We start from the raw sequence: 16690 nt of genomic DNA, 5'->3' as shown, positions 1-16690 counted from the left end.
ACATGCCAACGGCTGTCGGTTAATGCAGGAGAGACTCCTGGTCAGCCACGCTTGATGTGGGGCAGTGGCCCTGGCAACAGACTAGTGGACTGTTCCAAGATTTACTAGCTCTAGAAACAGACAAAAGTGTACCTTGGTAGGTGTGGGAAGAGAAATGGAATTGGAATTTGACTATATTAAAGGAAAAATGCTCCTGATCGGATGGAGGAGGCTCTTTGCTTTGGTAATAACTTAAGCTTCTTCATTCAGTTCTATCAGAAAGCTACAATGGTTAAGTACTCTGGTTTCCCTCCTCTCTGTATTTTGAGTTCTCACTACTCGTTTAAGAAGCTCCTTAAAACCGATGTCTTTGACAAAGCTTTTGGTCACCTATCCAATGCGACTCTCCTCATCGGCCTGCCTGCCAACCATAAGAGTAGACGGGCCACGTAAAATTGCGTTCAGTTGGATCCTTCATCAGTTAAATTGCCTGCTTGGCCATCAGCTGGTCCACTTCTGACTCTCGCATAAGCGCACCGGCCAAAATATTGCGTGAGTGCACGGTGACGCCAGGCCATGTGCCTCTCATAATTTTGCTCAATTTCTCCCGCTTCTTTGTTGGGTGCGCGCCGTAAAATTCTTACCAATGTTTTCATCCCTCAATCCTGATGCTCACAATGTATTCCAAATATCTCTGTCACCCACTGACAAGCTTATTCTCCACACCATAATTTGTACTTTACTGATATAGAAGGTGAACAGCCAGGGTCTTTTCCCCAGGGTAACGGAGCCCAAAACTAGAGGGCATAGGCTTAAGGTGAGAGGGGAAAGATTTAAAAGGGAACCTGATGGCCAACTTTTTCACATGGAGGGTGGTGCGTATATGGAATGAGCTGCCAGAGGACGTGGTAGAGGCGGGCACAATTACAACACTCAAAAAAACAGTTGGACAAGTACGTGGATAGGAAAAGTTTAGAGGGATGTGGGCCAAACTCAGGCAAATAGGACCAGTTCAGTTCAGGAAACCCGGTCAGCATGGATGAGTTGGGCCGAAGGGCCTGTTTCCGTGCTATATACCTTTGTGGGCGGAATTTTCCCGTCCCACCCGCCATTGGAAGCATGGCGGGTGGGACGTGGACCATGCAAAGATCCATTGACTTCGGGAGGATTTTCCGTCCTTGGAGTGAGCGCGGCCGGAAAATCCCACCCTATGACTCTCTATGACTCTGTACATAGAATCTTACAGCTCAGAAGAAAGCCGCTTGGCCCACTTGTGCCAGTGCTGGTATTTTGAAAGAGTGCAATATTAAGTCCCAATCCCCTGCTCTTTCCCCATAGCATTACAATGGTGTTTTTTGCCTTGTCAAGTGCATATCCAATTTCCTTCGAAAAGTTACTGCTGAATCTGCATTTCAGGGCATGCATTTCAGACCTTAACAACTTGCTGCATAAAAATAAAATTCTCCTCAGCCTTCCCCTGCTTCTTCCACAAATTATCACTTTAAGGGGTTGATTTTTGCCTTGTGGAAGTTGAAGTTTATACCGGAGTAAGCTTAATTTTGACAGATTTGAGATTGTACTCCAGTTGGCAAGTGTTTAAGTAACTGTTAAATGTGTTGCTAGTGATGCCACATCCAGATGTTGGAAAATTGAGACCAAAACCTACCTGATTTCGACAATGGCAAGCTTGTGCAAATAACCATGTCTACATAAATGCAAAGGATTTGGAATATAATACCATTAAGTTTAAAATAAGCTGTGAGGGTGTTTTTTTTTAATGACCCTGGCCAAATGTTATATGTTTAAGTAGATTGCAGGTTTGAAGTGTATTTTGAGAGGACGTTAGTGAAACTAAAGAGAGACAGTGAGGTTGAAAAATTACAGCTCAATTGTGTCTGTCTATGCATGGTAACTAAGAATTAAATCATCTAAAGAAGGGGCACTTTGGGTGGAATGTTACTGAATTGGTTGCTTGTTCCTAATTTTACAATAGCTATCCATAGTATAATTAGACCTGCTTAATGTGAACTTCCAGAGTCATTGTTCTAATTTAATAAAATTAGTCACCTATAGACAAAGTCTTGAAATTATTCTTTGCACCAACAGCGTATGTGCTTACAAGGTATCCCTCTATAATCGTTCTCTCCACAGCTTCATTGGTTAATTGCTTTTTAAAGTACTGATACCATTTCGACCATTGTCACCTAATTTTGAATAAATTAAGTCCATCCAAATTATGTTTTCATCTCTGATCATTTTTTTCATTCATTCATGGGACATGGGCGTTGCTGGTTGGCCAGCGTTTATTGCCCATCCCTAGTTGCCCTTGAGAAGGTGGTGGTGAGCTGCCTGCTTGAATCGCTGCAGTCCGCATGCTGTGGGTTGACCCACAATGCCATTACAGAGGGAATTCCAGAATTTTTGACCCAGCGACTGCGAAGGAACGGCGATATATTTCCAAGTCAGGATGGTGAGTGACTTGGAGGGGAACTTGCAGGTGGTGGTGTTCCCATGTATCTGCTGCCCGTGTCCTTCTAGACGGAAGTGGTTGTGAGTTTGGAAGGTGCTGTCTAAGGATCCTTGGTGAATTGCTGCAGTGCATCTAGTAGATAGTACACACTGCTGCTACTGAGTGTCGGCGGTGGAGGGAGTGGATGTTTGTAGATGTGGTGCCCATCAAGTGGTCTGCTTTGCCTTGGATGGTGTCAAGCTTCTTGAGTGTTGTTGGAGTTGCACCCATCTAGGCAAGTGGAGAATATTCGATCACACTCCTAACTTGTGCCTTGCAGAGGATGGACAGGATGTGGGGAGTCAGGAGCTGAGTTAGTCGCCGCAGTATTCCTAGCCTCTGACCTGTTCTTGTAGTGACTGTGTTTATGTGGTAAGTCCATTAACTAAATACAAAGTATATTGAAGAAGAGATGATTTTATTTATTTGTTGTGACAGTTGGTAGAATTCTTGCCTCTAACCCCTCTCTCTAAGTTTGAGTTCCAATCCCAAGCCAAGGCCAGAATTTAGTGACCTTCCTTCAAGGGGGATTTGTGGTGACGGGGGATCTTATTCAGGCAAGAGAGTGCTGGGTGACACGCCACCACCTTCTGCCTTCAACCCTGATTAAACCCCTGCTGCTAATTGTGGCCCTGAAGTGGCAATTGATGCCAACTTAAGGGCCTCATCATGCCACTGGTATCAACCCAGTGGTAGTGTGCGCACCATAGCTCACTTGGTTAAAATGCTTGACTTACAAACAGAGGATGCTGAATTCACATCTCATGGCCCCTTTATCCCCATCCCGTTTAAACCAATTCATAAATATCATAGAATCCCTACAGTACAAAAGGAGGCCATTCAGCCCATTGAGCCTGCACCAACAACAATCCCACCCAAGCCCTCTTCCCATAAACCCCACGTATTTACCCTTACTAATCTTCCTGACACTGAGGAGCAATTTTTTGGCATGACAAATCCACATAACCCACACACCTTTGAATTGTGGGAGAAAACCGGAGCACCCGGAGGAAATCCACGCAGACACTGAGAGAACGTGCAAACTCCACACAGATGACCACCCAAGACCAGAATTGAACCCGGGTCCCTGGTGCTGTGAGGCAGTAGTGCTAACCACTGTGCACCATGCCGCTCAGTAAGAATAATTAATGCAACTTGGAGACAAGAAGAAAAAATGTTGGAAATTGGAAGTGAAAGCCAAAAGTGCAAGAAGTGCAAGAGGATGTGTTCCTGTTTCAGGCACAGTTTCCCTTGGTGTTCGTACCAAGTCACTGATGGCAATGGGCAGATTGAGACAGGAAAGCAGGTGACTTAGTTTTCAACCCCTACCACCTCCTGTCTGAGGAGTCAGTATCTTCACACAATTACCAGCCCCCCCCCCCCCCCCACACCACCTTCCCTCAACCCCCCACACCACCCTCCCTCAACCCGACAGAACCCTCCCTCACCCCCCACACCACCCTCCCTCACCCCCCCCACACCACCCTCCCTCACCTCCCACACCACCCTCCCTCACCCCCCCACACCACCCTCCCTCACCCCCCCACACCACCCTCCCTCACCTCCCACACCACCCTCCCTCACCTACCACACCACCCTCCCTCACCTCCCACACCACCCTCCCTCAACCCCCACACCACCCTCCCTCACCCCCATACCACCTTCCCTCACCCTCACATCACCCTCCCTCACCCCCCCACCACCCACCCTCACCCCCTCACACCACACTCCCTCACCCCCCCACACCACACTCCCTCACCTCCGCACACCACACTCCCTCACCCACCCACACAACCCTCCCTCACCCACCCACACCATCCTCCCCCACTCCCCCTACACCATCATCTCTCACCCCCCCACACCACACTCCCTCACCTCCGCACACCACACTCCCTCACCCACCCACACAACCCTCCCTCACCCCCCACACCACTCTCCCTCACCCCCCACTCCACCCTCCCTCACCCCCCCACAGCACCCTCCCTCACTCCTCCACAGCAGCCTTCCTCACCCACCACACCACCCTCCCTCAGCCCCCCACACCACCCTCCCTCACCCCCCCCCCACACCACCCCACACCACCCTCCCTCACCCCCACCTGTAACCCCTCAAATCATAGAATTATAGAAACCTACAGTGCTGAAGGAGGCCATTCGGCCCATCGAGTCTGCACCGACCACAATCCCACCCAGGCCCTATTCCCATACTCCCATGCATTTACACTAGCTAGTCCCCCTGACACTCAGGTGCAACTTAGCTTGACAAATCCACCTAACCGGCACATCTTTAGACTGTGGGAAGAAACCAGAGCACCCAGAGAAAACCCACGCAGACACTGGGAGAATGTGCAAACTCCACTCCACACAAATTGATTAGCACCACCACAAGAGCGAGTGGGCGTTGTGTCAGGAATCCATGCTGGGAAGGCGTAATTAAGGTTGATCCTGAGGGGACCTTACCAAGGGTCAGTGATGGGTCACTTTAAGTCACAGTAGGTCCCCACTCGCCCACACCTCCATCAGCAATGTTGGCAGGGGAGAAAATGTCAGCTTCTTTGGCAGAACAATCTGAGAGGCCTCGCCTGAGGCATTAAACCACCCTTTCACTTTCGAGATGTAAGTTGGCTCGCGGTGAATTTTCACAATTCTGCATCTTCCAATGCGGTGATTGGATTTTAAAGTTGAAAGCGAAATGCAAAGCATATGACACAGCTTGACGGACCAGTGGCGTACATAGAGTGGGCTGAGAATACGTGCTCGTGTTTCTGTCTAATTTTAGCCGGAGCACGCTGGGAGGAGCTGAAGAGGTGTTAGTTGATTACCCGCAGAGGGAAACCATTAATGAAAACAATTTTCCTGAGATTTCAGGTCACTTCAGTGATGGTAATGGGCAGGTGGAGACAGGAAATCATTAAATCCACTTTCACCGTCTCCTGCATTGGTCACTTCCTCCGCACACACCCCCATTGCCGCCAACTCTTGCCCAGTAGGGAGTTCCCAATTAGGAGTGGGAGTCGCACAAGATGCAAGTCCGGTTTCCTTCTTCCGGTCTTCTTCGTGATTGGCCAGGGGTGTGCAGCCGGCTGGAATCCGGCCACACGTTTTGCTGCTTCCCCCAGTCAGGGTAAGGAAGGCAGAACAGGGAGTCCGCAACAAGCAAGGGAAAGTCAGAAGAGGTTTCGGTTTCAACAGCTGTTATGTAGCTACTAAAACTGTGGTGGGCAAACTGGAGCCATTGAGTCAATTTTGGCACTGACTGAGATTTTCATTGGCTTAGGAAACCAAACAGAAGATTGTTGAGTTGGCAAGAGTTCAGTGTGGTCTCAAAAGCAGCATCACTCTTCAACACAAAACCAAAATCATTTGACCGGATTCCACTGATCATTTGAGATCTCTCTCCATCCTTAGAAGCAGAGGAACATTGAAAGGAGAGTTGCAATTAAAATTGCAAAGAATCAACCCCGTGCAAGAATAAGATATTATTAGTTGCAGTCAAAGCAGTAAAATCATTGCCACACATCTGAAAATACTTGGTAGTTTGGCTGCAAAGTGGCCAATTCATTAAACATTGGTGCCAGAAATGTTACCTACTCCGATTTTCATTACCTAAAACAAAATAGTATCAAGTTACACCAAGATTGAATTGGTTGTATAAGATATATAGACGTTTAATTCCCTGGAAATCATCCCAGTTTCTTATTTTGGTCATTTCTGCAGGATTTATTTCAATCTTCCACCAAAATCTTGGTGACAGATTGGAAAGAATGCTTACCCTTGGGAGGAAACCTTCACCACATCGTCGTAAGTTGTGAAATATTTCTGGCGCTTTCTTCCATAAGTCCTCATCAAGTGACAGCGCCGGGTGATACAGGGTAGAATTTTCCCAAAGGCCGGGATTCCCCGGTGCCGTTCGTCCCAGCACCGCTGCCAGCGGGAACGGAGAATTTGGCGCTCAGCCAAAACTCCATCCACTGCGGTGGGACAGGAGAATCCCAGCCGCAGGTGGGGTCGGGGAATCCCGGCCAAAGTGTCAGGTTCTGACTGAAAACTGACACGTCTATCCCCAGGAACAGAGCCAGGTATTCACTCCAGACCTTCAGAAAAAAAGGCAGCAGGTCATGTTTGAGAGGAGAGGCCTAAAGAAGCCAGCAAAGCCAGCTCCATAGAAATTGGGGTGCCCTTTTTTAAGGATGCCCCCATCTCAATGTTAAGAGACAGGCCCCCTTATCTCACAACGGTCATTGGGACTGCCCCTCACCTCCCGCCCCCTGCCCCATTGCCACTGTCAATCTCCTCCTGCACCCTGGTGCTGCCACCAGGGCACTTCTCCGCCATGTCCCTGACCACCAGAGGCTACATTGGCCTCCCACCCCAGGCGTGGTCATCTCAACTGCTGCGGAGCTGTAGCGATTCCTGTTGACATGAAGTCACGCTGGTTGGGGGGAGGGGGGGGAATACCTGACACTCCCAGAATGTACAGCATTATGCAGTTTAGGCATATTGTTCACGAATGTCCTTCAGGGAAGGAAATCTGCTGTCCTTACCTTGTCTGACCTACATATGACTCCAGATCCACAGCAATGTGGTTGCCTTTCAACTGCCCTCCTAGAGATGGGCAATAAATGCTGGCCAGCCAGAGACATACATGTCCCACAAATGAATAAGAAAAAATATTATAATTTATTTAAATTAATGGTAATCAGGTTCGTGCCCAGGCTGAGCGTGAATGTGATGACATCGCTGGGGGTGGGGTGGTGGGGTGGGGGGGGGGGGGGGGGGTGAGGGGTCGGGGGGGGGTGGGAGGGGTGAGGGGGGCGGGGAAGATCTCATTCTGAAATGTCACCTGCAAATCCCATGATGGATCTCTGATGAGAGTTTCTGGCCATAACGGGATTTGTGCCTGCATTGAACGGGCCCGGAAAATCCCAACCATAGCTTATGTGTTGCAGCAAAGCAATGGTATGATGTAAATGATGTTGCTTGAATTCGATCCAGAGCTCTTCCGCATTGCGTTCCATTTTTCAAATCCAACTTAAAAGGCGTGGGGCCCACAGAATGCAGAATGAGTTTGGAGTTTGCATTGCTTTCTCAGGGACATGCATGTTCCCAGCAAAGTGGTGGTAGGCTTGGAGGTGAGGGTCTGGGAAAATAGCGGATTGGGGGGATAGGGAACGTTGTGTCGGTCCATCTTACTGACACATTCCTGCCGCCATTGGAGCTTTCCGAGGGATGGGCTGGAAATGGAATCATCCTCTCGCTCAGAAGAGGTGGGCAGTTAATCATGTTTGTTGAAGCCCAGATTGGGCTGGGATGTTGCAGTTTTGCTGGCATTTTGTCACTAGCAGAGTGCCCCCTCCCCCACCAAGTATGGAGATGATCACCCTAAATGGAGGTGACCCTGAAGCCAGTGGCATTCAGGGGGATCATCGGAGCTGGAGTCCCCATACCCATGACCCGGCCACAAAGGCCGCATATGTGGCCACTCCAGAGCTGTAAGCTGCTGGCTCTCTGATTGGGCCTACAGCATTGCAGTCCCGCTGGGTGTAGAGGCCATTTCTCGAAAGAAACACTGAACTGGGCTTGCTGTTGGAATGTGTGGGCTCGGATTCCTCACATCAGTGTTTTGAAGCCCAGCCAAAACTCAGTCCATAAGCTGTCTGAGCAAGGGCGGTACAGTGGCACAGTGGTTAGCACTGCTGCCTCACAGTGCCAGGGACTCGAGTCAACACTGGCTTTGGGTGACTGTGTGGAATTTTCACATTCTTCCCATGGCTGCGTGGGTTTCCTCTGGGTGCTCTGGTTTCCTCCCACTCTCTAAAGATATGCATTTGAGTTGGATTGGTCATGCTAAATTGTCGCTTAATGTCCCGAGATGTGTAGGTTAGAGGGATTAGTGGGGTAAATACATGGGGCTACAGGATAGGGCAGGATGGGTGGATCTACCTTATAATAAGTTGATCTTTCTCTACACCCTAGCTATGGGCAGCATGGTGGCACAGTGGTTAGCACTGCTGCTTCACAGTGCCAGGGGTCTGGGTTCAATTCTGGCCTTGGGTCACCGTCTGTGTGGAGTTTGCACATTCTCCCCGTGTCTGCATGGGTTTCCTCCGGGTGCTCCGGTTTCCTTCCACAGTCCAAAGATGTGCTGGTTAGGTGGATTGGCCAGGTTAAATTGACCCTTAGTGTCAGGGGGACTAGCAGGTTAAATACATGGGTTAATTGGGATAGGGCCTGGATGGGATTGTTGTTGGTGCAGGCTCAATGGGCTGAATAGCCTCGTTCTGCACTGTAGGGATTCTATGACTCTATGGCTGTAACACTACATTCTGCACCCTCTCCTTTCCTTCTCTATGATCGGTATGCATTGTCTGTAGAGCGCGCAAGAAACAATACTTTTCACTGTATACTAATACATGTGACAATAATAAATCAAATCAAATCTGAGTGAGATGTTGAGTCGGTGCAGACTCGATGGGCTGAATGGCCTACTTCTGCACTGTAGGGATTCTTTGATTCTATGAAGGTCGTCAAGGCAGAGCCCAAGTCAAGAAATTTCATCTGGATTATTTTTATCAAATGCGTCCATTTTGGAGTTCAACCCACATCTCAAAGATGAACATCTGTTGCATCCAATTTTCCTGCTATTATTTAACTTGATTTTCTTCGATTGAGTCGATCTGGACTTTGGTAATTCCAGTTTGCAGGAAGTTGAGAAGCAGATGTTTCACAGCTCAGAGCTGTCTGAAACTGTGCTGGCAAATGGGGCACCTTTGGTTAAACAGCAACACACCTGGAAATGGGGAAGACACTGGAATTATCCACCTTAGCCTCCTTTAACTACACCTTCTGTCTCAGCTAATCACAGAGTCATTTTGATAGTTACCTGCGTCTCAGACTGCTTCCAAACCAGGAATTTTCACATCTCACGAGGCAAAGATTTGCTTCAACAAAAGAAGGGGAAGGAAATACACATTTTTGGGTAGAAAATTCATTACAGACCTAAAAGCTGTCGCGTTTGCAAGTCTAGGTGGAAAGACTTTCTGCATCAGAAAGTCTGCGTCAGTCGGAGAACTTTGATTCTTGAGTTTGTGTGGCTTCCCAGAGCAATCATTCTCAGCTGAAGAGGCGCAGAAAGGTCAAAGGTACAATTTTGATGCGTACTTCTGCCTGGAACTTCTACATTTTTTTTCATGATTGACAAGTCATTCACATCGCTGTTTGCAAGCAGATTCCATATTCCACTCAATGAACACTTATTACCGGTAAATGCCCGCAGAAAAATCATTTGCTGGGGAAGTTTCAAAGTATCTAAAGCAGAACATAACTGCATCAGCTTCTTCTGAGGTATCTTCAAGAAAGAATTAATGCATATTATACCCTAAGAGACCTTTTGCATCAATGATTGACAAGAACTGTAAGAAAGCTTGACACAAAGAACAGTACAGCACAGGAAACAGGCCCTTCGGCCCTCCAAGCCTGTGGCGTTCATTGGTCCAACCAGATCATTCGTTTGTATCCCTCCATTCCCAGACTGCTCATGTGACTATCCAGGTTAGTCTTAAACGATGCCAGCGTGTCTGCCTCCACCACCCTACTTGGCAGCGCATTCCAGGCCCCCACCACTCTCTGTGTAAAAAACGTCCCTCTGATATCTGAGTTATACCTCGCCCCTCTCATATTGAGCCCGTGACCCCTCGTGATCGTCACCTCCGACCTGGGAAAAAGCTTCCCACTATTCACCCTATCTATACCCTTCATAATTTTGTACACCTCTGTTAGGTCTCCCCTCATTCTCCGTCTTTCCAGGGAGAACAAGCCCAGTTTACCCAATCTCTCCTCATAGCTAAGACCCTCCATACCAGGCAACATCCTGGTAAACCTTCTCTGCACTCTCTCTAAAGCCTCCACGTCCTTCTGGTAGTGCGGCGACCAGAACTGGATGCAGTACTCCAAATGTGGCCTAACCAGCGTTCTGTACAGCTGCAACATCAGACTCCAGCTTTTATACTCTATACCCCGTCCTATAAAGGCAAGCATACCATATGTCTTCTTCACCACCTTCTCCACCTGTGCTGCCACCTTCAAGGATTTGTGGACTTGCACACCTAGGTCCCTCTGTGTTTCTATACTCTTGATGGCTCTGCCATTTATTGTATAACTCCCCCCTACATTAGTTCTTCCAAAATGCATCACTTCGCATTTATCTGGATTAAATTCCATCTGCCATTTCTCCGCCCAATTTTCCCGCCTATCTATATCCTGCTGTATTGTCTGACAATGTTCATCGCTATCCGCAAATCCAGCCATTTTCGTGTCATCTGCAAACTTGCTGATAACACCAGTTACACCTTCTTCCAAATCATTTATATATATCACAAATAGCAGAGGTCCCAGTACAGAGCCCTGCGGAACACCACTGGTCACAGACCTCCAGCCGGAAAAAGACCCTTCGACTGTTACCCTCTGTCTCCTGTGGCCAAGCCAGTTTTCTACCCATCTAGCCACCTCTCCTTGTATCCCATGAGCCTTAACCTTCTTAACCAACCTGCCATGAGGGACTTTGTCAAATGCCTTACTGAAATCCATATAGATGACATCCACGGCTCTTCCTTCGTCAACCGTTTTTGTCACTTCCTCAAAAAACTCCACCAAATTTGTAAGGCACGACCTCCCTCTTACAAAACGGATGTAACCATGGAGAGAATGGACTTGTGGAGAACAACTCGAAAGAAAGCTCTTAAATTTTGTAATGCTTCTTAACCGGACATAATAGCTGCATGTTTCTTAATGCACAGCTCAAAACAAATGATTCATTCAAAGAGTGGTACACTTTGGAAGGCTTGCATTATTCAATTTGGAAGAAAATTCTGCTTTAAACATATTTATTTAAGCAGGTATTTTTGCTATTGTCGCTGTGTCATTTGCCAAGGTAGAGAGACGATGGCCTATTGGTATTATTGCTAGACTATGTGGGTGGGATTTTCCGGCCAAGCTCACCCCAAGACTGGAAAATCCCACCCAAGGTCAACGGACCATTGCATGATCGGTGTCCCACCCGCTACGATTCCTGTGATGTGACCCAAGAACCTACCCCTTGCAACAGCATAATAACTCTTAGAATCATAGAATTCCTGCAGTACAGAAGGAGGCATTCAGCCCATCGAGTCTGCACCGACAACAATCCTACCCTCTCCCCATATAACCCCACATATTAACCCTGCTAATCCCCCTGAAACTAGGGTCAATTTAGCATGGCCAATTAACCTGACTCGCACACCTTTGGAATGTGGGAGGAAACCGGAGCACCCGGAGGAAACCCACGCAGACACAGGGAAAATGTACAAGCTCCACACACTGATCCAAGCTGAGAATTGAACCCGGGTCTCTGGCGCTGTGAGGCAGCAGTGCTAACCCCTGTGTCACCGTGCCATCTTAACTGACTCCATAATCAACAGCAGGGAATTTTACCGTCCTGTACGCCACGGGAGTTTTTTGCGGGCGGTACATGGGCCTTACAAAGTTCCATTAACCTTGGGCAGGATTTTCCAACCTTGGGGCGAGCGCAGTCAGAAAATCCCGCCCTATGAATGATCAACTCATTGGCAAAAGAATTGAAACACAGAAATGGCATTGAGGTGGTGTGCGAAAGCAGACCCTCTTTTACATCAGTGTGCTCTGCCACAATACAGCACAAATCAACTTTTCTTCCATTTTCAATATTGCAAATTATTGCTTCAAAAACTTGTGCAATCAACGGGAGGCATTGTACGGGAGCGGGCACTTCCTGAAAACTAATAAGGCAAAGAAGGAGGCTCGAAGACTCTCCCCCTCCCCCCAGTCGACAATTACTGAGAGGCACTGATGGTCCGCTGATGGCAGATCACCTCCTGGCCCTTTATCCGTTCAGTGGAACAGAGAAACAGAGGAAGAATAAGAGAAAGGTATACCCTTCCAAATAATTCCTCAATTTTAAGGCTCGACATTCAGTGATAGAACATGAAATGGAGCCCAGCAACTAGAATGAATTCTATGTCTAATCATAGGCTGGAATTTTACCAGCCCGCCTGACACGGTAAGGTCCATTGACCTCGGGCGAGATTTTACGGTTTCGGGACAAGCAAGGCTGTAAAATCCCATAGTGCATTTATAACGTTCAGTCCTGGGTTGGTCAGCTTAAAGTCAGTAAAATTGAGACTGGAAATTCCCGCCCAAGGTCAAGGGAGATTTCCGTTGTCAGACCCTTGCCGATTCCATGGCGGGCAAGGTGGTAGAGTTCCAGCCAGATTGTTTGAATATGCCCCGTTCAGTCACTCATGCCAAACTTCATGGTGCTCAATCTTCATGTTTTCTTTGACTACAGATAACCAACACTTGCACCCTGGAACTATGTTTGTTTATGATCTACCTTCTCAAGCTGCTGAAATTTTCATTTGTACTTTCAATAACTTGCGGATTGATTTCTCGACTGCTTTCCACATGCTTTTACCCTTCATGAACTTCAGTTACTCCAGAAATCCCATGGCCTGAACCTTGTCACATGTAAAGCCTGTGCACCCACCAGCCAGACCTTTTCTCGATGCACTGATTGCCTGCACAGCAGTAAATTTCCTGCAAAACTCTTCTCTTCATTTTCAGATGTCGTCCTGGCCTTCCAGTATCTTATTTGGAAAATGCTCTCTAGTCATATGTGCCTACTCACACTCCCAGTTCCACTTTTTAAACACTTTCATGGGATGTGGGCTTCATTGGCAAGGCCAACATTTGTTGCCCACCTCTCATTGTCCTTGAACTGAGTGGTTTACCTGGACATTCAGAGGGAGTGCACATTGCTGTGGATCTGGAGTCACATGTAGGCCAGACCATGTAAGGATGGCAGATTTCTTTCTCTAAAGGGCGTTAGTGAACCAGATGGGTTTTTACAACAATGAATAATAATTTCATGGTTGACATTATTCAGACTAGTTCGCACCAACTACTTTTTCCGGAGGCTAAGGCATGTCCTCTACGACTCTTGCCAATTTTTGCAGATGCACCATAGAAAGCATCCTTTCTGGTTACATCACAGGTTGGTATGGCTCCTGCTCTGACGAAGACTGCAAAAAACTACAAAGGATTGTGAGCATAGCCCAGTCCATCACGTAAACCAGCCTCCCGTTCATTGACTCTGTCTACACTTCCCGCTGCCTCAGGAAAGCAGCCAGCATAATCAAGGACCACACGCACCCCAGACATTCTCTCTTCTACCTTCTTCATCAGGAAAAAGAAACAAAAGTCTGAGAATACGGACTTCAAGTTCTGTGCAGATTTCCAGCAACTGCAGCATTTTAAGGTTTATTTGACACAGCATATTATTTGACTCCATCGTTATTGAATTTTATTTCATAGAATGTTATGTGGGGGTAGAAGCCCTTTCTTGTGTTATCAACCTGTTTTTTGCAATAGACAATGCATGCATTTGGCCACAATCCCGAAGGACTATAGGCATCTCTCTCCATCAGGGAGACATTTTAGGTACTCATAACTTGAGGGGCTCCACTCCTCAAGTGTGGAGCAAAGCGAGGAGGTAGGGACTCCATGAACTACCAAAGACAGTAAGGGGATTTAACCTATGCTGTTGGTGTCATTCTGCATCACACTCTAACCATCGAGCCAACTGGGCTCACAAACTCCCCACAACATATGGACATACAAATTAGGAGCAGGAGTAGGCCACACAGTCCCTCGAGCCTGCTCTTCCATTCAACAAGATGGTGGTTGAACTGATCGTAACCTCAATCCCACATTCCTGCCTACCCCTGGTAACTTCACAGCAACCCCCCCGCCCCCCCCCCCCCCCGCCCTTGTTAATCATTAATCTATCTTGCTCTGCCTTATAAATATTCAAAGATGTGAATTTTCTCGTTCCATCCGCCATGGGAATCATAGTGGGCGAGGGGCGGACCATGGAAAGGTCTTTTGACCTTGGGTGGGATTTTCCGGTTTCAGAGCGAGCGTGGCTGGAAAATCCCGCCCAAAAAACTCTACTTCCACTGCCTGAGAAAAAGAGTTCCAGAGACTCATGGCCTATTGAGAGAAAAGAATTCTCCTCACCTCCATCTTAAATGAGCGATTCCTTATTTTTAAACAGCGACCCCTGGTTCTAAATTCTCCGACAAGAGGAGACATCCTCTCCCCTCAGGAGCTTAATGGTTTCGATCAAGCCGCCTCTCACTCTTCTAAACCCAATGGACAAAAATAGACTTAAAAAAGTCATTAACTCCTTCCACAGTTTCCTTCTCTTTGAGATAACATTTGCATTACAGAGCATAGATTGTAGAAGAACAAGATAATGATAGCCTTGCACAACACCTGAAAGGTGTTCTTTTAACAAGAGATATTGTAGCTTATCATTAAGGTTTTTTTGTGTTCTCTTGCGACTGAACATCTGCATTGGCTTCGAGGTGCAAAACGAGTCTGGACTTGTTTATTGTTTCAGTTTTCTTACCAACCACACTGCAGAATAAAGAAGTAAGTAGAAAGTTCTAGATTTAATCTACTTTTTTAAAAAAAATCCTTTTACACAATCATCATATAGTCTTATCATAAAAAGATTTTTTTTTAAAGTGTTTTTTTCCCCAAACAAGCATTTAATCCAATGACTGAAGACTTTTGCTGTTGATTTGAGTAGATAGGTGCTGAGAGATCACAATTTGGAGCCTTGAGTTTTCCTTTTTGTTGAATCTGCTTCTTTTACAAAGCTCGATCCAGTTTTATACATGGAGAGGTGAGACACTCACATCTTAACTTGGCCAGGATCCAAGCCAATCAAAATCCTAAACCCTCCCACCTTCCCAATGGTAAAGGAATACAGAAACACATGCGATTTAAATCCATGAAAGCAGTGGGGGTAGTTCCAGCCTAAAGCACAGGTGGGCTTGCGTTGGGTGGAAAGTATGTGAATTCCCACCCTGACCCCACTGACTTCCAGTTTTAACAGAGGTGAGACAAGGGGAGGGAGTGCAAGAAACCAGCCCACTCTCAGGAGATGGGTTAGCAATTTAAATATTACAATGAGTGAAATAACTTCAGAGAGGCTGGAGTCCCTTCACCAAAACTGATTTATTTACAATGGTTTGCAATACTCAGACAGGTTCTTCCCAGGGCTGCACAGTGGCACAGTGTTTAACACTGCTGCCTCATAGCATCAGGGACCATTTCGAGCCTTGGGTGACTGTGTTTGCACATTCTCCCCATGTCTGCATGGGTTTCCTCTGGGTGCTCTGGTTTCCTCCCACAGTCCAAAGATGTGTGGGTTAGGTTGATTGGCCATACTAAATTGTCCCTTATGTCAGGGAGATTAGTGGGGCAAATGTGTGGGGTTACGGGTCGAGGGCCTGGATGGGATTATTGTTGGTGCAGGCTCGATGGGCCGAATGGCTTCCTTCTGCACTGTAGGGAATCTAAGATTCTATGATTCCAGGACAGAGTACTCACCTCGAGCGGCGGTGACCCGGACATTCCACATTATATGTCTCTGTAGAGCTCCCTGATTGGACAGCTTTAACAGGCCTCAATTAGGGAGCTCATATTCCCGCAGGTCCAACCCATGGACCTCATTGAAGTTATTCCAATGAGGCTGCACATCCATCTATCGGGACTTTGGCGAAGTAAGAGAGGTATTGTATCTACATTTGTAATAACAGAAAAGACAAGAGGTTTTCAATGCTGACAGTCCCAGGATAACATCCAAACACAATGATCTATGGTCAAGTCAGCATTCATGCACTCAGCCAAGTCATTACACTCTGTCACAAAGCGAAGAAATAATGAATGGATAAGAAGCTCTTAATATTGTGAAGATAATTAATCAGCAAGAGTGAGGAGTGGCGTGAAGTCCTCTCTCAAAGCAAAGCTAAGGCAAATTCAGAACTGGGCCTTTCAGAGAGGCACCAGAGCAGCCATTACAATCCAACTGCCTTTTATTGGAAATGTCTTCTGCAGCAGTGGGTTTCTTTGAGTACATTATTCCTCAGTCCCTATTTCCTGGAAAAATAGTGGGTGGAATTTTTCAAATCTTTGGAGAGTGGTTCAGCGGGCGGGAAAAACAGCAAGGAAGCCAGTTGGCCCCCAATGGCAGCTTTCATCATCGTATTGTTCGGTTGAAAGCCAAAAAGAAGCAAAGTGGTGGGTCCCACAACGTAATCTGGAGCCCACTCCCACCAGC

Source organism: Mustelus asterias, chromosome 11 (genome assembly GCF_964213995.1).
Source record: "Mustelus asterias chromosome 11, sMusAst1.hap1.1, whole genome shotgun sequence".
Taxonomy (NCBI): domain Eukaryota; kingdom Metazoa; phylum Chordata; class Chondrichthyes; order Carcharhiniformes; family Triakidae; genus Mustelus; species Mustelus asterias.
This window is presented reverse-complemented; position numbering follows the sequence as displayed.